The 20,078-nt window shown below is 41.5% G+C and overlaps 1 protein-coding gene across 18 annotated transcripts in view; it reads right to left on the minus strand.

The window, feature by feature from the left end:
• INPP4A (inositol polyphosphate-4-phosphatase type I A) overlaps nt 1-20,078 on the minus strand; it is a 132,688-nt gene that overhangs the window by 87,448 nt on the left and 25,162 nt on the right. For 2 of the 18 annotated variants that reach the window (XM_075523782.1, XM_075523725.1), the window contains exon 1: nt 7,067-7,232. The exons of 15 other annotated variants lie outside the window; for them this stretch is intronic. The gene's annotated coding sequence lies outside the window, so the exon portion shown is untranslated. Of the gene's footprint in view, nt 1-6,773; nt 6,825-7,066; nt 7,233-20,078 lie in introns of those variants that run through there. One more of the 18 variants, XM_075523761.1, reaches the window with a different exon arrangement.

The raw sequence follows: 20,078 nt of genomic DNA on the forward strand, positions 1-20,078 counted from the left end.
AAAAATGGCCAATCTGCAAATATAAGCACTCTCAACTTACTTTCTGAGATAAGATCACAAGCAATTTCTCCAAAATTCATAAAGTTGAGACCAAACTTGTCCTGGTTCCCTTCTATTCCCCAGCTGAACTGCAGACTTCATAGGAGGACAGCCAAGAAGAAGATGGCCCTCTAATTTCCCATTAGTCTTTCTTTCCAAAGGCCACTTCTGGTCTAGTTTGCAAGTCTGCCTCACTGCATATGTACCAGCAAAACAGTAGTAACTTTTCCACGCAACTTTTCTGTGTAAAATCACTGTCCTGTAGAAGTATCAGGTTTTTTAATATCATGTTCTCACCAATGAGTTTACAAAGCTTTGGGATAATAATTAGAAATCTTTCTTATGCAGGCAAAATCACAAAGGCCATATTCTTCCTATAACTACCTCCTGTTTACCAAAATACAACTGAAAGTCATCCACTTATCTCAGGAAGACAGAATAATTTAATGAACTCTTCCCAGGCAACCACATTTGAGACAGAGTTTATAACAGAAAGACCTCATTCTAGCCAGCTCAGCTGCATACATTTTTATGCCATGTATTCACAGCCACAATACTAATATTTAGTGATAGTAATACTCAGGATGCAATCCATTTCATACAAATCCTCCATACTAATGTACAGAGCTCAGAAGAGCTCTTCTTGCAAGTTTTTCTGAAACAGAGGACACTGTCAGCATGGTATTTTTTTTTTCACGTCCTTCTACGTGCATTAAAAGAATCAACATTTTACCATGTTGGTCTGTATGTCCTCAGGAGAAGCCCTCCCAGTTTCCCAACAGAAATAATACTGATGCCAGGGAAAAAATAAATCTTTGCTTTGAAGTCAGACAGCTAATGTCCATATCTGAAATGAGACAGAAGAAATCTTTTATAGCAGCTTGTACTTCAGGAATCTGGGGCTTAAAATACACTTACCTATCACACAGGAAACCTGATGAAGTTACTGGCTTTTTAGGGCAACCTAGAATATTGCAGTGTCGTCTTCCTTTTCTTTTATTTTTAAATCAGATTTGCTGCCCAAATAACCTGCAGAAATGGACATGCTCTGTTATTCACCTCTGTAGCAGCTCTGCCATGTGGCACTAGCAAGTATTTATTCAAAAAGTAAATCTGAATTAAGGATCATGAACCCATTCCTTTAAAACTGTGTTTCACCTGAACACAGAATGCCAATTCATAGTCATGTGAGACATCAAACCTACCAATTCACTACTGTTTATTTAAGCCCACACAGCAAACTCAGAGGTACTCTGCTGCTTTAAAAGATGAAGCACCAAACTGAAATGAAAAGTGAGCTAATCCCAGATTTATGCATCCCTATAAAATGCAAGGAGAATTCAGCACAGAAATAACATGTCATCAAAATCCAGGCCATAATCTCATTTAACCAGAGCAAAACGGACTATACTCATCCTTACGCTGGCTCCGACTCCAGAGCAGGGCAAGGGGACTACAGTCATGAAGGACTGGTCAAGTGGAAACTCAGACCCTGAAGGCAAATGAAAGGACCATCATTGCTATATTCACAGTATAGGCTGCACCTTTCACTCTAGTTAAACTAGCACATGCTCAAGAATACACAAAGCTTTCAACAGATAAAAATTGAGGCTGTGACTTTTTCTGTGCGATACAAAACCTCACACAATGCAATGAAGTGGGAGCCCCTCTAACAGTTTGGGCCTTCCAGGGCAAACAGGACGTGTTCACCACCTCCCTATGTGTCCCTCTGCTTGAACTGCTCCAGGATTAAGAGCTTTTCAGAACACAGTATAAACAAAGATTTAACAGTTCTTTCCCCCTCTTCTATAAAACCAGGCAACAAATCTAATCCAAACAAGAAGACTTACGCAGAAAACAGGAAAAGGGACAAAGCAGATGCCCTCTAGATGTATACACATATACAAATAAAAGACCCCCAAAACAACTGATGTAAAAATTGTCATTTTTAAAAATTACGCAAATAAAAAGATGAGTTCTCCAACAAACAAGATGGTTTGGTATTCACAGAATCACAGAATAGTTCGGGTTGGAAGGGACCTTTACAGGTCATCTAGTCCAACCCCCCTGCAATAAGCAGGGACATCTTCAAGTAGAACAGGTTGCTCAGAGCCCCATCCAGCCTGACCTTGAATGTTTCCAGGGACGGGGCATCTAACAGCTCTCTGGGCAACCTGTTCCAGTGCCTCACCACCCTCATCGTAAAAAATTACTTCCTTATATCTAGTCTAAATCTGCCCTCCCGTAGTTTAAAACCATTACCCCTTGTCCTATAGCAAGAGGCCCTATTAAAAAGTCTGTCCCCATCTTTCTTATAAGCCCTCTACAAGTATTGAAAGGCTGCAATAAGGTCTCCCTGGAGCCTTCTCTTCTCCAGGCTGAACCCCAACTCTCTCAGCCTTTCCTCATAAGAGAGGTGCTCCAGCCCTCTGATCATTTTCACGGCCCTCCTCTGGACCTGCCCCAACAGCTCCATGTCCTTCCTGTGCTGAGGACCCCAGGGCTGGACGCAGTACTCCAGGTGGGGTCTCATCAGAGCGGAGCAGAGGGGCAGAATCACCTCCCTCCACCTGCTGGCCACGCTGCTTTTGATGCAGCCCAGGATATGGTTGGCTTTCTGGGCTGCGAGCACACATTGCCGGCTCATGTCCAGCTTTTCATCCACCAGTACCCCCAAGTCCTTCTCCAAAGGGCTGCTCTCAATCCCTTCATCCCACAGCCTGTATTGAGACCAGACCAGGGATTGCCCCGACCCAGATGCAGGACCCTGCACTTGGCCTTGTTGAACCTCATGAGGTTCACACAGGCTCACTTCTTGAGTTTGTCCAGGTCCCTCTGAAAGGCATCCTGTCCCTCAGGCGTGTCAACTGCACCACTCAGCTTGGTGTCATCTGCAAACTTGCTGAGGGTGCACTTGATCCCACTGTCTATGTCACTGATGAAGATATTAAACAGTACTGGTCCCAATATGGACCCAATAGGGACGCCACTTGTCCCAGATCTCCATCTGGAGATTGAGTCATTGACCACTACCATCGGAATGCGACCATCCAACCAATTCCTTATCCACCGAACAATCCACCCATCAAATCCATATCTCTCCAATTTAGAGAGAAGGATGTTGTGGGGGACCATGTCAAAGGCCTTACAGAAGTCCAGATAAATTACATCAAACAATGCTATTCATACTGCTCACATGCAAGGATTTTATTCCAATAGAACTCCAGTTTCTACGGGCTTATTTCTAACACGCAAAAAAAGAAACCAAAACTTGTAAAAAAACCAACTCAAACAAACTTTTTCCCTCCCTCTTTTTCAAATTTAGAGTTGAAAACAGAAATGCTGTGCTGTTCTGTGACACAAGGATGTACTACGTTAACACCAATTTACTGCTGGTTTTTCATATACTGCAGAGTCCTCTTTCAGAAAGTCTGATGTCAAATCGCAAATCACCATAGAAAATATGGCAACCATTTTTTGTGAAAAAAAATCATTATTCTGTGTATGGACCATCTTCTACTCTGTGTAAAACTCAGCATCTGATACAGCAGTGCTCCAGTTTGGGTTGATCACTAGGTAAAACTGTAATACAATACAAAAATCACCCATATTAAAGAAGATTCACATAAATTTGTTTCGATAATAAGACTGGATTTCCCCTAAGTTCTTCATGAGCCATTTAGGAAGGCTGGCTATAAATCATTGCTGATGTAGCTTTTGTGTAAAGTAAGAGAGTAAGTGCTTCCTCCCACTGAAGGTCTCAGAGCTTCAAGAATTTTGGAGAAATGTTTTATTTTCTCCATGCCCCTCATTTCTCCACTTACTACTCATAGCAACAGCTGTGTTTCCTGCAGAGTCATTTCCCCCTGCCACAGCAGGGAGAGGTAGAACAGAATGCACAAGGACGATGCCACTGCTCAGTTCGAAACTTCTGCTCAAGGACTGAGGAAGCAGAACATGTAAGAGATCAGAGCTAATCCAGTAGCATTGCTTCCCATGTGCCAGGAAGGCAGACGAAGGGCTCAGAATAACACAGTTAGGGCATGGCCACAAAGGAAGACAAGAAAAAAGCAGCAGGTTTTATGAAGGAAGAAACAAATAAAAGCACAGCTGAACACCCCACCTGTTGTTCACAACGCAAGCGGCACAGGAGCAAAAGGGAAGAGCTGAATTACATGAGGTTTGCAGCTTTGCACCATTTAAAGCTTGCCTAGGTGGAAAACCTACCAAGGGAAGAGAATCATTAAACAGGTTACAGTAGAGCAGCTGAAGTGAGAATCAAAAAAGGGGGCTTAAATTTCAGCAGGAAGTCAGCAAAAGCTTCAGGGAGGGCAGAGTTAACAGAACATGGCTCTAGAGTAATGTAGAGATGAGAAAACCAGCCACGCAAGCACCAGTGATGTCCTGTAGGTTAGGAACAGGAGGGGAGAACAGTGAGCTGGGATCTTCTGCTTGGGTTCACTGGAGATACCAAACCTTTACTACAGAATAGAAAGGCCATGGAGATCATGAACTCTCACACCAAAGTCCCGCCAAAAGTACAGGTGAAATGGTCCCAACAGCCATTTGTTGCCTTTACAGCCTGATGCAAAGCCAACTCAAAGCAACAAAAACTAACTTTCAGGGTGCCTAGAGGGCAGATTTTGACAAGCCCTATTATACTTACTACAAAATCCCTGCATAGAAGGATCAAATGCAGCTGCTTCCTTTGCACTTAACACAAATTATGATCACTTCCCTGCACAAATCTCTCCTACCTTCGATATTTACGTTTTAGCTGTGACTTGTTAATATACCCAAAAGAAGGCATGTAATTATCAAGATAGTATCACAACAAACACCACTAAAACTGCTTTAGTTCTTCCCAGAAGCTTTCCAACTCACATAAAGCAAACTGTCTAGCTATCTTGTGAGGCTGGGCTTTTTGTTCTTTTTTCAGCTGACGCTCTTTTTCACTTAGTGGCACTCCAGCAGCAGACAGAGGGACACAGCAGGCAGCACAAGAATGACATGAATCACAGGAAGTTCTCTCTGGTGGTCAGCACTTGCACAAAGAGTTTATAGACAAGTAGGAAGGAGAGGCTGTCTTCAGGGTTGTGTTGACTCAGGGGCTGTCATCCTGGTTTTTAGATGTTAAGCATGTTCTTGAAATTTCTTTTCAAAATGTTAACTGTTAATTATTTAACTGCACCCACAATGCATGAATAATGAAATTATGTAAACTCAATTGAAGATAATTGAGTTTTATTGTAATAAATTATTTGTTCTGGTTTGACAATACAGAATTCATACTCTAAATGCATGCATACTTAAAGGCAAATATGAAGGCAAACACAATTCTGACACACAATCTCAGAAAACAATAACTCAGATATAAATCAGTGGAAAAATTAAGACTGTAAAGATTGTTTTATTTGGACTTGTTTGGATTTGGGAGGGGAAGGAAAGACTGCCATGTGCCAGAACTTTGTTAGTGAGCAGCCCTAAAACCAACCCTAACATTGTTTAAACTAGCTGGCATTTATAATGTTGTAACATGAGAAATATTTTATATCAGAAACATAAATCATTCAAATTAGTCACCAAAATTTTGCTCTAGGAGATGGGCATCCATAAGTGACATTGTTTAAAAGGTTCTCTCACACGATAGTTTTCTATGTTGTATACCACAAGAAGCGTAAAGATACTACAAATGTGCTAACAAACCTTACTTTCCATTTTATTAAGAAACCTGATTTTTTAAAAAGAGGAACACTGAATCTAGTTAATTCATAGCAATGAAAACACTGTGCATCAGAGAATGCTATAAATTAGCAAATAGAAGAAGAACCTAAAGTATGCTGTCATTTTTACATGACCTTACTACAGCACTGTATTTCTTTGAGAGGAGAAGACAGTGGTCATTTTCATGTAAATTCTACAAGGAAATGAGTGGTAGTTTCACATAGCCAAAAGTAAGCTAGTAAATGATCTGGTTTTGAAAATATCCTCATTCTCTCATTCTGAAAATAATACAAAGAAGTGACCAGGCTCCCTTGTTACTAAGAGCAGCTGCCAACCTCACTGTAGATGCACTTTAAAAGGACACTACCTTGCAAATCCAAAATAAGGAGGGGAGGAAAGGAAAGAAAAGAAAAAAGACATTAAGATGAATTCATTATTGCAGTTCATAAACAAAGTCCCTAACTTAGAAAATCTCTTGTGAGGAATACAGCAAAGGCTCAAGACTCAGTGGATTCCACATGAGGATAATTAGCAATACCAGTCTAGACTACATTAAAATTATAGCACTAGAGTGAATAAAATAGCAGTAAAGCCACTACAAAAAACTGTTTTACCCACTCTGCATATGTCAACACTAACTAGAATGTTAATGTCCCACTTTTTGCATATAACCAATTGTCAGAACAGGACATATATATATGGGCTTTTAATGGCACAAAAGGAAAACCACCCTAATATCTGGAAGTATCATTTAAAGTGTTTGAAGAAACTGTTTACATCCAGGCACTGCACAGATCACAGCGTGCGCACACTCCCAGCCTGAATGCTGAAGGCAAAATAACACTGTGATTCTAAAGGTAAACAATTATTTTGCTATTTCTAATGCCTCTGTTTGTTATTCTATTACCACAGAAATTCAGAAGTCAGTAAATTTAGTTTTAAGCAAGAACTACAGAACCGCAGCGCTCTCCAAAGAACAGAGGACTGCTTAAAAACTAGTTGTTTCCTACCGTCTAGCAGCACTGTTTCTTCGAAAGAGGTCTTCTGTCCTTAACATGGCTGCCATGCCTTACATAACATCTATGAATGAGAATATAGTTATCTTGTTTCCTAGGACATGCACTGCCCATTAGCCATATGATTCTCCATATGGCACTGCAAACAGTCGAGACAAAGCTTTGCAGTAACGCAGCTCCAAAGATCAGCATCCTCTGAGAATAAGCAGCAGCAGAAAGAGACTCAGCCTTCACAAGCTCTAAATTCCCCTTCATATCTTTCTCTAGTAAATAACAGGCATTCTTACCTTAAGAAAACAATAATAATAACGGTGCTCAGTAGAGCCTCCTCTGTTTCATCTGCGCTTGTAAAAAAAAATCCTGGCGCAACTGTCTGCTGCAGCAGGTAATCAGTAATATAACCTGCTTCTTCTGTTGCCAGAGCTGCTCCATCTGAACGCTAGCTAACGTGAACACTGTCAGTGTGAGTCATACCAGTGACTCAGAGCAGATGCAGAGCTGCAGGAGGAGTTTAAGTTTCAGGGCTTCCTCTCGCTTGCTCTCTCCTGCTCTCTGTCGCACAGGCACGCACGCACTTGCCGCCCCTGTGTCTGTATATGCCTGCAGACTGCCCCAGCTTTTTCTTTCAGCAGCAAGTTTGATTCCATCCTCTATATAATCTTGTTTGGTTGTTTTTTTCCCAGGATGGCAATTCTGGTTCTTTCTTCACTGTAAACATTTATCTTGAATGCAAAAGCTTGCTCTGCAAGCGAGGTCAATACTGTGGTATGCCAGGTGGTGTGCTACTACAAGATATCTGTGGGCTCACACCTCTCATCAAGACTAGGGGAAGAACTCACATACCCCAGGACAGATTCTAAAACAAAAGTATTGAGTTAGGGCAATATGCATTTATTCATCACAAGTTTATAGCAAAGTGCCTCTGATTTCATTAAGTGCTCTGGGGAGGACAAATTTGGTCTCAAATGCAGTGAGATAAAAGAACTGTAGGAAGGACTATGGGATGCACGTGAGCAGAAATCCTATGTGCCTGACACCGGTTTAGCAGGGAGAAGTGCCTATAGGAAAAGAGCATAGCTGCATTATAGACAGGGGCAGTGGGTTTAGGGTTGAATTCCGGCAGCCTCCCCCACAGCCATCCATCTCACTAGGCACTGATTGCCACAGTCAAAGAAGCAATTTGATCACCTATTTATTTCCCAGGCCTGCCAGACTCCCCACCACATACAACTGAGAACAGGTATCATGAAGCCAAAGTCAGACACTTAACGCCAGATAGTGTTGATACACACTGCTGTACTGATTACGCTTCATTTCTGAAAGGCAGATGACACTAAGCAGTTGCAGCGTTGAGCAAATCCACCCTTCAGAAGAGGCAGATGAAGCCCTCTACTGAGCCAGCAGGTCAACCGCATGGAAACAAATCATGGTGGGATGAATCAAGAGAGTATTGTCAAAAGAAGCTGCTGGCCGAAGGAACAATGCCATTAAAATGTGTAGACCTGCTTAACAGCCATTCATATAAACATCCCAGATAGTCTGGGAAAAAGGAACTTGGTTTATGTCAAAGCGTTTACAGCAGAACATCTTTCCTCATACTTAGCAAATGTCCAGCTGGCTATCGCCCAGATAAACAGATTTGTGTTGAGATTTCTCTTGGAAAAGCTAGTATCAAAGCATGACTTTCATAGTTCTGCAGTTTTTGTCTTTTTAAAGAATTCCTTCTTTTGCAAAGCCCAATCAAATGAAAGGTAAGCCCATACATCCAATCCAAGTATGTGCACGGCACTGTTCAGTACTGTATCTGGTTGTTATTAAAGCCACTGAACAAACTTCGTACTATTGATGGAGAATGTTTACTCTATCCATGTATCTCAAAGCAGCCAAGAACACTGGCTTGGCAGGGATCAAGCGATGAGAAGGAACCAAACTGAGCAAAACAATCCTTGAAGCATGGTCATGGAGATAACAAACAAGGGGGATAAAGAATAGCTGGTGTCTATGAAGATACACTGAACTAAACTCTTCCCTTAAAACCACTAGTATTCTATCTATCGCTTGGAACTTCTGTTGAATCCCATCCTTTCCGTCAATTTATTAATGACAGTGAATCTTTGCTCCTGTCAAGCTTTCAAGGCTTTATTTTCTTGTTTTAAATGGTTGAATAGGCAAGAGAATGCTAAAATCCACAGCATGCCTGGGAAAAAAAAAAAACAAAAACCCCAAGAACAACAACAGCAGCAACAAAAAACCAAACCAAGACCCCTGAGGTTTTAAACAAGAAAACTAACAGCACAGCCACAGTCCAAATGGCATCTATGACACTGTGACACCACAGAGAGGAAGACAAAACTGAAGACAAAACTGGAAGGTACTTCAAATGTTTGGGGTTTGGTGTTGGGTTTGGGTTGGTTTTTTTTTTTGGGGGGGGGGGGTATTTGTCTGGTTTTAAATGTATGGCACACAATTATGTATCTGCATTCAATTTTGTGCTGCTGTCCACCTAAAAGCATAGATTAGGATCAAAGATGACTCAAAGGAAAGAGCTGTTAAAGGCCTCAAAGAGATAAAACACACCAAGAGCGAGCATGTGCTGTGCAAAATGCACATGCTTGCCTCAGCTGCAAATGACGTCCTCTACAAATCCAAAGTGATCTAGCTGCTGTAGGCAACAGTTCCATGTTGCCTAATTTAGCAGTCTCCTTAGCTGGGCCTTCTGCATTAGAAAGGGTTTGGATCCTGGGTCTAAAAATGGGAAAACCTGAAGCTTCTTACCTCAGCAGAGGTAAAACCCCAAAAACTTACACACTGATGTGGATTAAATCTTGAACAGGAATTTAGTACAGCCTCCTAAACTAAACACTGGTGCAAGAGATTTTGCATTAAAAGGCAGTGTAGACTATTATACACTCTTTAAAGACTAGAGATTAATGGTTTTTCCTTTTTCTCCTTTAGGAAACAAGCAAGCAAAGGCTTTTCTATAGTACCTATTCAACATGGTACCCCAGAACATGCTAGGCTAAAGAATCCTGTTCCTCATCATCTCCCTCTCTCTGGGAATTTGTTTGTTTGTGATTTCTTTTTTAAAAGTCATCATTATGCCAACGATGGTGGAAATGGTTTCCCACAGCCTCTTCCAGGTTGTCAGATTCCATATTAACCTGCTTTCTCGTGAAAGCTCAGTCTACAGTCAGATTGTCCTTACTGAGAACACCAACCTCTCTACTCTTGTTCTTGAGCCTTTTTTCTTCTTAGCTGTACTGTCCCAGGACGGGGCGGGAGCATTCACTTTCTTCAAGGACAGAGCTGGCTCCCAATGCAATAGAGTAACAGAAGCAGATTGAGGACCACTGCCAGTATCCACAGTGATGCCTCCCTTCATCCTTCCCCCCTCACCCTCCTAGCCTTCCAGTCATCTTTCCATTAGCTGCACACTCTGCTGCATCGTAATGTTTTGTAGCCTTGTTTTTCTGAGCCCTGTGGAAAGGTGGGAGTTCAGAGATACTAATTTTTGAGGAGCCCTGACACACATTTTCAAGACGAAAAGCAGAGCACATTTTCTGTACAGGCTCACACTCCCTTTATCATTGTTATGGGCATTACAGTACTTTCCAAAGGCCCTCACCAGTGAGCAGCCACACATGGAGATGAGTGCTATGCACACACAGCAGAAGAGAGCCACTGCAGAAGGAGCATGCATTTTGAAAAGACATACAGGCAAAAAGCTGAGAAGGGAAATATTTTCGCATCATCTTACAAAGCACAACTAACTGACTTGACCAAGGCTGTTCCACATGTCCACAGCAAAGCCAAATGCAGAAACTAGATTTCAGTGTCTTGCTCACTAGACCATCAGACTTCCCTTTCGGTGCCTCTCAGTAGTAGGTTCATTTCTTCTACCTAATTACCTTTCACGGGTATTTTGATACGCTATGACAAAAGCACCGTTTGCTTCTCAGGAAAATTAAAACTCCTGCTAGGAAAAGCATCAGCACCAGAACCTTTATGCTGCACAGACAATGAACAGAGGAAGCCACACATGAAAGGAGAGCTTTAGCAACTGAGTATGGGAGGAGGGAAGAGGATACACTTACCACATTTATCTCAAGACTTCTGAAGAGAAATAACAGGACACACACTACAGCGGCTGAACTTTTTACCATCAATACATCATCCACCAATGTCTCAGGAGTACCTTGCACTCATCTCTACAAAAGCAATCAGCAAAGCAACCCGCAAGAGGCTGTGGGAAACCATTTCCACCATACCACACAAGTGCATCTCTTCACTGAGATCACCTCCTCAAGTTACTGCTATAGCTATGAACCAAGTAAAATAAATTTTTTATTTCTCTCGTAACAATCCAAAGCTACATATCCTGCACTGGAAAGAGACTAAAAAGTGACAAGCTGCTTGTCACAGATCTCAGAGGGAAGTACTTTTGCACATCTAGTGAAAATGCACAAGATGACCTAAATGCCCATTTCCTCTTTATGGTCTGTTCTCAGCAGATGAAACAAGAGACTCTGAGAGACTAAGATCAGAGAAATCAGCCAAAACAAGGCAGGAAAAATGTATCTCATAGCAACAAAGACGTAATGACCAGATGAGAGACTAGTTTACAGACACCGCTGCGGATCCTGCGTATACAGACATCGATACATGCGACGGCTTGCTTGGATAAGAAGGACTCCCCAGATTGCACTTGATGTCAGCATAGGGTCAGCTGATCTTTTGGCAGCTGGCCTGCTCATATCTATCCACTTCTGTTCTCTTTTCCTCTTTAATGCCAACATCTGCCCATGTTTTCCATTGGCAGAAAAGGTCAGCAAGACCCTAATGATACATTAAACCTGGTAATCAAGTGATGCACCATTTGAAATTACCGTGTGCCCAATCTCATTCTCCTTATATTCACAGCTCTGCTTTTTTCCCTAAAAACTATACAGTGCAAGTGCATAAGCATCTCTAATCTCAAATTTTACCTACATGCCTTATAGATCATTTCGGACACCAGAGAAAGCATGTCAGAAAACACCTTGTTTCTCCAGGCTTCCAAGCATATTGTAATTTGTTCTATCAACATAGACACAATTTTCTGATTCCAAACAATCTTTATTTTTCTCTACAATGTACAACTACCACTCCATTTCAAACCCCATTTTCTGCACTCATACAATAATTTCAACTGAATATTGATGTATGAATCCTAACAAAAGAGACACTCAAACCCAGGCATAAACTCATTTTGAGGCAACCATATGTTACTGCATGACTTAAACATCACGGGTCCTTACCCTGTCTAACAAAATGCTGTTCTCTGATGGAAATTGTCTACATCCACTCATTTTGCTCATTCAATACACTCTATACATTTTCTGAGTGAAGTTTTTCCTGCTGTCTTCACAATGCAGGACTTGCAGATCTCATGCTGGTCTTCGCGACCTATGACTGGTAGGTTCTTCAAATGCCTCAGAAAGAACAATTGTCAATGCTGGAGAAAGTTGATGCAAAGATTTATTGTTTTCTCTAGTACCATCTGCTGCACTGGGTAAACTAAATCAAAAACCAGTAAAACTGAATGCAAAGCTGGAAAATTTTGATGACTATTCTGCAACATTTCTTCTAAAATTTACACGTCTTCATGTGCATGAAGAAAGAGCAGCTGTAACACAAGATTTCTGTGTTTGCACAACAGATTTCTAATGCTTTGTCTTGTCTTTTCAACTCATCTGTATTCCTTTGTAAGTTACCCAGCCCCTATTTTTAGCAGGGAAATCATCTTCTGATATGTTCCTCATTAGTAAGGTCATGAAAAGGAACTGCCTACCTAGACACATTTAAGGGCCTTGTTCTCTTATTCCTATTCTTGGCATTCTTTGCCTTTGCCATGCAAACAAATTCCTGTTGTTAGTATAGTATACAGCACTTCACAAAAAGCTAAGAGGGTCCCCAAATGTATGTTGACCAGTAACAGATCTAATAAAAAGAAAAGCCATGGTTAAACCATTTTTCTTCTTTCTCTCTCGAAATTCTTTATTTCTCCTTTCAAAATAAATTAGTTAACAATCCAATCAGAAAGTTATCTGCAAGCTCACCAATTTTGTCGCTACGTGTGAATCCAACCTTTACTTGTGGTGCGCTGTAAATTATTCCCCAGATTAATGCCACCAAATATCAATGGCACCATTCAAAGATTAAGGTACTGTACACATTGGATTGTGCATCAGAATCCAGACCAGCGGGAGCCCAAGGTGGAAAAGCTTATTAAAAGTGTTGATAATGGAAGTGTTTCTTTCATGATTAATATAAATTTTGACATTCAGAACTTAATTGACTTCAGATCATTTGGGATTTTTCCTAAAATTAGGCCATGGAAAATGCTCACAAAAAGTAGCACCTCAGTGTTTTAACATGGTTTCAAAAAATCTTCATGTCAAAGGCTACATGTCTTATTCTAAGAACAGCCAACTACAAACCAGCAAACCTACATAGATAATAAGAGAAGGCAAAAAAATAAAAAAGAATAGGTTCAGAATCTCCTTATTAAATAAACCATTTTCTTTTCCTTCAGGGACATAAAAATACAGACTGCCCCAAACAGACCCCTGTGCACCATTTGTTGGCACTTCCACCAGTTACGGTTTTTTCCATGTATCTGTTGGAAGATCAGGTTGTATATCAGAGCTGTGAGTGGTTGCTTTGTTTTTTCAAAATCAGTTTCATTTGTTTATGTATAATCCAGAAGTATACATTGATATATTGCTACATATATTTCTAGATTATTTTCAATTCCTAGTATGGTAAAAGGTCTCATTGCATGGGATGTCTGAGGCACTAAAGGGAAACCAGAGATTACAGATGTTTGCATCATACAGTGTTTTAGGAAAAGACTTTTGAGTCCTTTAATTTACAGGGAATTAGACTGGGCAGATAATAATTGAAGACATTGCATCATTTGATTACCAGGTTTAATGCATTATTAGAGTCTCATCGACCTTCTCTAACAATGTTTGTGTGTCTGTATTAAGGAAGCATGATTAGTATTAAGGAACTATGATTAAGGGGAAAACACTGGTAACTGTGCTACTTAAAGGTAATTTTTGGACATCTATATCCTATGGTTCTACAAAGCCTTCATCCACTCAGTTTCCCATCAAATGTATGGCATATGTTTCTTCAGTTTTTGAACAGATCCATCTAAATCACCAAACAATTCCAACTATGCAGAAAAAAAAGTGATGTGCATAGTTCCACATACAACCTCTTGTTTACAGTTCGGTTCCACCAGCCTAAACCGGTAAGATTACTGGCATCATCCTTTTATATTCTAAAGGCAGTAAAACATATATTTTTCTATTACCCTGCCCTCCCCTACTTCCACCTTCTTCTAATTCTGTCTCTGATGTACTTCAGCTGTCTGGAATTGATGGCTACTCATGCACTTGCCTGATGAGGCTCACAGTGGTCACAGACCTGCTGCCCTGAGTCCTGCTGCCCTGAAGCACTGGGAGCTGCAGCTGCCCTTCCCAGCCCCGCCTGGGCCACAGACCCAAGGTTTCCTTGACATGGAGATTAGTTTGGTGAAAAGCACAGGTCTGTTGGCATGCATTTTGCACCTGAGACAGAGTCAGGATAGAGACAAAGCATGCACCCGGAGATCTGGGAAACAATGGGTCACCTCCCAGTTTTTAACCCAAAACAGAGGAAGGCAAGGTTTCCCTCACCCCAGCTTGTCGGTTTTGGGGGGGCATGGGGCTGGGTGGTTGTGTTTTGTTTTTTTTTCAAATGGAAGAATGAAGCAGATAGAGTCTGAGGCTCAGAGGCACAAGTTTCTAAGGCCCACCTCACTTAGGTTGTAATGATGTTATTCGTTACTTGCCTGACATTACCCAAAGAGTCTTGGGAACTGAATTAAGCTCTGATTAGTGCACTAAATATTGGACAAGCTTTCTTTCTTGTATTAAGTAATTTCGGGATAATGCTTAGTTTTGGAAGGAAGATATCCATTTATCCCATCCAGATCTTGTGAGGTTGATTCTGATCAATGTAGAACTGTTTAAAGAACTATTTAATAAATGACAGTCACGTTCCTAGAAAGGTGCACTCCAAAATACATTCACTTTTGCAAGCTGAGGATTTCAAACACTCATTAAATCATTTTAGAGATAAAGAAGACATATTGAAGAGAGCTGGCTATAAATACAAAACACCAATACAAGCGTAAGTCAGCAAGAGCCATAAAGACAGGTAGTGTAAAAATACAGTATTGATTGCTATAGTCCAAAATAGCATTTATTCTCCGTTAATTTCTCTTGGGAAAAACAATTCTAATAAGCCTCCATGAAAGGGCTTCTGAAATAGAATACGGTATGTTCATCTTTGCTGATTACATCAAGATTCAACGGAGACACCAAACTGAGCAAAGAGAAAGAAGACAGAGCCTTTATCTCTGTCAGTTCTTCAACACAATCCAAGTATGCAATTTTCTCTATAATACAAAGAATAATAATTTATAGCTTTGGAACCATCCATTTTGCTTGAGAACCACTGAACTACCTCAGCTCAGTTAACTACTGCACAGTACTGGTTCAGTGACGAAATCACAAGTAAGGGCAAATACCAGCACGGAGCTGCAGTTGCCTTGAGCCAGGCACAGCAGAGTATGGAAACTATGGGATCTACACCCATAACTATGGAAGGACTCTTAAAATACACAAGCTGTAATTCAGTGTAACAGCTGTAGTTAAGACGGAAAAGGAAACGGACACATTAAAGCTAAAGGAAGACAAGTAGAAGCTGTCCTCACATTAAAGCAGTTTCAAAAGTATGGGTGTCTTTCTACAGTGGGTCTAAAAAAGGGTAAGATGCAAACAGGACCTGTTAGGCAGTGTTTCTAAATAGCCTGCCTTTTTTAGGAATTCATGTAATAGGCTGAAACCACACAAATACGGGCCAAACACTATTTCAAAAGGACCTGATGCTTTGTCAGCTTCATATAAATGAGCTTAACGTTTATTTTTATAGACTATAATTTAGATAGCAGCTAATCAGTACAAGCCTTTTTTTGTACAAAAATGGTGCACATTTCTTCTACCCACTCTTTCCCCCCCAGTTCTTCCTCCCCAAAAATAATTGATTGCAGGTTCAAAAAACAGCATGGAGACCTGCCTGAGCCTTTTTACAAATAGTAACAAACTTTGCATGAAATTGGTAGCAATTATAGCTTACATAAGAGAGTGAGAAGGAAATAATCATTTTTTAACCCACATAAAAAGCTTTCCACACAGGAAAGCAACAAGGAAAAGTGGGAACTTCAAAAATTGCATTAAGGAAACAAATCTATTGATTCCTCCTACAGATGCAGCGTGCTATCCTGGAATAAAGGAATATTTAAGAACATAAATTAAAAAGTCATGGTTTAAAAGTCCGTAATGCCTCTGATCTCCTTAATAGGTTGAAAATTACTACAATCCATGCACACCCCTTATATGCAATGTGGTGAAGAGACTAAATTAACAAGAATGTCCAGGAGAGTCAGAAAATGCACTGAATTCCCTGCTTTCTCAGAAACAAGACAGGCAGAGTGCAACTCAGAGAACCTAAGCTAAGCAGGAGCTAAGTTGCTAACTTAGGTGTCAGGAATCGCCTCTCTGAAGGCACTCACTTCTCTCTAAAACTGCAGAGGGGACGCAGTCCACTGGTGCTAATATGCCCCAATCAGGCCTACAAACAAATAAAAAATCCCCAGAAGATATACAGAAATCCTGCAGCGGCTTAAGTGCTAAAGTTAAATAGGGAAACTATCCAGTAAAAGCAGAGCTCAAAATAGAATACAGATGGGAAGAATTTGGCTGTGAGGTATGAGATGTTTTTAGAAGATGACAGACAGAAACAGAGGAAATGTCAGAGCTGGGGAATCAAGACTCTCAGTAAGGCAAAGATCAATGTTAACATCAAGACGATATGAGTTCCAGTTAATACACCAACCTGAGAGCAGTTCCTAGTGTATGGTCTTGAAAGAAGAGAAGTTAATGGCACTGTGGTGGCTCGCTAATGGGGCAAACTGGTTTACAGAACAGGAAATGGAGAAGTGATGGCAAAACTGCACGGCAAGTCATCGTAGGGGAAAGCGTGGCAGGGCAAGTCAAACAGCACAGTTAACTATACAGTGGACAAAGATCCAAGGAGGTAGATTCAGGACAGGAGTGATTCAGGCAGAGACACAGGCACACATTTGTAAGCTGCAAGAGTGAGTTGCCTGCCTGACACACTGCTCAGAAGCAAATACAAGAAAATGAGACGCCTGGATGTCGTGGTTTAACCCCAGCCGGCAACTAAGCACCACACAGCTGCTCGCTCACCCTCCCCCCCCCTGTGGGATGGGGGAAAGAATCGGAAGAGCAAAGTAAGAAAACTCGTGGGTTGAGATAAGAACAATTTAATAATTGAAATAATAATGAAATAATAATAATAATAATAATAATAATAATAATAATAATATGTAATGAAAAGGAAAACAACAAGAGAAACAAAACCCAGGAAAAAAAGCCAAGTGATGCAACCACTCACTACCCACCGACCAACGCTCAGCAGCGGTCCCTGCCCCCCCAGCCAACTCCCCCCAGTTTCTATACTGAGCATGACGCCATATGGTATGGAATAGCCCTTTGGCCAGTTGGGGTCAGCTGTCCTGGCTGTGCCCCCTCCCAGCTTCTTCTGCGCCTCATTGCTGGCAGAGTATGGGAAGCTGAAAAGTCCTTGACTTAGTGTAAGCACTGCTTAGCAACAACTAAAACATCAGTATGTTAGCACATTATTCTCATACTAAATCCAAAACACAGCACTATACTAGCTACTAGGAAGAAAATCCACTCTATCCCAGCTGAAACAAGGACACTGGGGAAGGTGTGACAGTAAAGGGAGAGAGAGGAGACAAAAGCACTTGGGAAGACATCATCAGGAAAGCTTTATAAAAGTATTATTTGGCAAGAAAAACAATGTTTGTCAAGTCTCTGGAAAAAAAACCAAAACTTTTTTAAGCTCTGTTTCCCCTGTTTTGAATCTAGGCAGAAGAGTTTTAAGGCTGTTAAGACTTTGCTGTACATAACTGCGCTCATTCACAGCAATAAGGCTTCTTCCACTGACACAGGTGTCTGAAGAGCCGTGCAGACCTCTGCAGGTTTCAGCCTGGAAAAAGGTCATAATCACATCTTGACCAATGGCATTTTCCGATGCATACCCTGAATGTTCGAGTCTGACAGGCAGGAACTCAAACAAGACACTAAATGATACAACTCTATTATCAGAGGCTTCAAAAGTCATTCCCTGAATCAAGCCTTCCTTGTTCAGTGGACTTACCATTTACCATCATGCAAAAAATGCTTCCATGAAAGCAAGTGCTACTTAACATGAAGTATTTAAGGTCTGCTTAGCCTCTTTAATGCAATAAAGGCAATAATAATGAATAAAGGGAAAGCAATACCATGCAAGTTTCCACCGCTTCATGGACCACAGAGCAGAAACTCCTGGCCTGCCATTAAGCAACACTCAAAGGTTCGGCTACTGAAGCTGCAATACAGAGCTATGCAAATCCTCCATGATCCCTGAGCATGCTGTAGCTCAGTTACACAAAACACATGACACGTTGAGCTTGGATGTTGTTTTGGGCCACCCATCCCTGAAATTCCTGGGCTTTTGGCTCACGACAGAAATACTCCTTTATAGTCACTACAGCTTTCTCCAAGTGTTGCATTGCCGATTGGTTCTAGTGGCATTTTTCAGAATTGTGTGGCACTGACAGAAAAGCTGACAAGAAGAAAAATATCAGTAACTCCAGAAGAACTGTGGTGCAGAGCCTCCACAGGATATTTTACTGCACAGGCTGCAGGCCTGGAACGGTACCATGGCAGGTTTGGCCTCTAATACTGCAGAAGCCACACATCCACGGAAAAAGGCAAAACCATACTGCAAAGTTTAAGCCTCCTATGATACTTTGTTATCAACACTCTGAAATTTATAACACAGCTGCCTGAAACAGTTGCCTTTTATTGTCTTTAAGTCCACACACTGCTTTTTGTACTGTAAGGAGGAGCTACCAAGCACAGGGTCTTCTTGAGGAGATGGATGACAAATACAGGAGGAAGGGATAACTAAAAGGATTGCTTCTTTACATCTTGGAAGTTTTGGGTGCTGCTCATCCTCCTTTTTCTTCAGAAATCTCTTACTCGTCAGTTTTCTCACAGTACAAAGAGCAGTGGAGGAAGGTGGGGAAAAAGTAGATAGATAGCAGTATTATGGTATTCCAGTCTCAGCCTAGTTACTAAAATCTAAAGGCAGTTAACGGCTGAAGTACAAGAAAAATCTGTTTTAGATGCAGCATTGTGGAGAATAAAGCACCAGTCAGAATGAAAAACTGCCTTTAGCTCGCGTAACACTCAACATAGCTCGCATAACACTCAACATAGCTCGCATAACACTCAACATAGCCCAATTTGTGTACCAAAGCAGACCAGCCCTAGTTTTTCAAAACAGCCTAAAATTAATCTCAGCAAGACATGAGCCACTGGATAGCATCCTTAGCATTCAATTTGGGAGAGCATTGAGAGCAGCTGGTGCAGAGCAGAATGTCTCTAAGATAATCTCTAAACTGCTACCATGTCCCAGAGTGCTCCTACGATCATCTGCAAGCACAAAAATGAGACAATTCAGGAAATTACTGTTTTTCCTTTTTCTCTCCCCTCAATCTCTCAAGCCTGAGAGCTAACTCAGGGTTCAGTATTGGGGCCAATTCTGTTTAATATCTTTATCAATGAACTGGACGAGGGGATCGAGTGCACCCTCAGTAAGTTTGCAGGTGACACCAAGTTGGGTGGGAGTGTTGATCTGCTTGAGGGTAGGAAGGCTCTGCAGAGGGACCTGGACAGGCTGGATCAATGGGCCAAGGCCAATCGTAGGAGATTCAACAAGGCCAAGTGCCAGGTCCTGCACTTGGATCACAACAACCCCATGCAACGCTACAGGCATGGGGAAGGGTGCCTGGCAAGCTGCCTGGCGGAAAACGATCTGGGGGTGCTGGTCGATAGCTGGCTGAATATGAGCCAGCAGCATGCCCAGGTGGCCAAGAAGGCCAATAGCATCCTGGCTTGTATCAGAAATAGTGTGGTCAGCAGGACTAGGGAAGTGATTGTCCCCCTGTACTTGGCACTGGTGAGGCCGCACCTCCAATACTGTGTTCAGTTTTGGGCCCCCCACTACAAGAGAGACACTGAGGTGCTGGAGCATGTCCAGAGAAGGGCA

Source organism: Mycteria americana, chromosome 1 (genome assembly GCF_035582795.1).
Source record: "Mycteria americana isolate JAX WOST 10 ecotype Jacksonville Zoo and Gardens chromosome 1, USCA_MyAme_1.0, whole genome shotgun sequence".
Taxonomy (NCBI): domain Eukaryota; kingdom Metazoa; phylum Chordata; class Aves; order Ciconiiformes; family Ciconiidae; genus Mycteria; species Mycteria americana.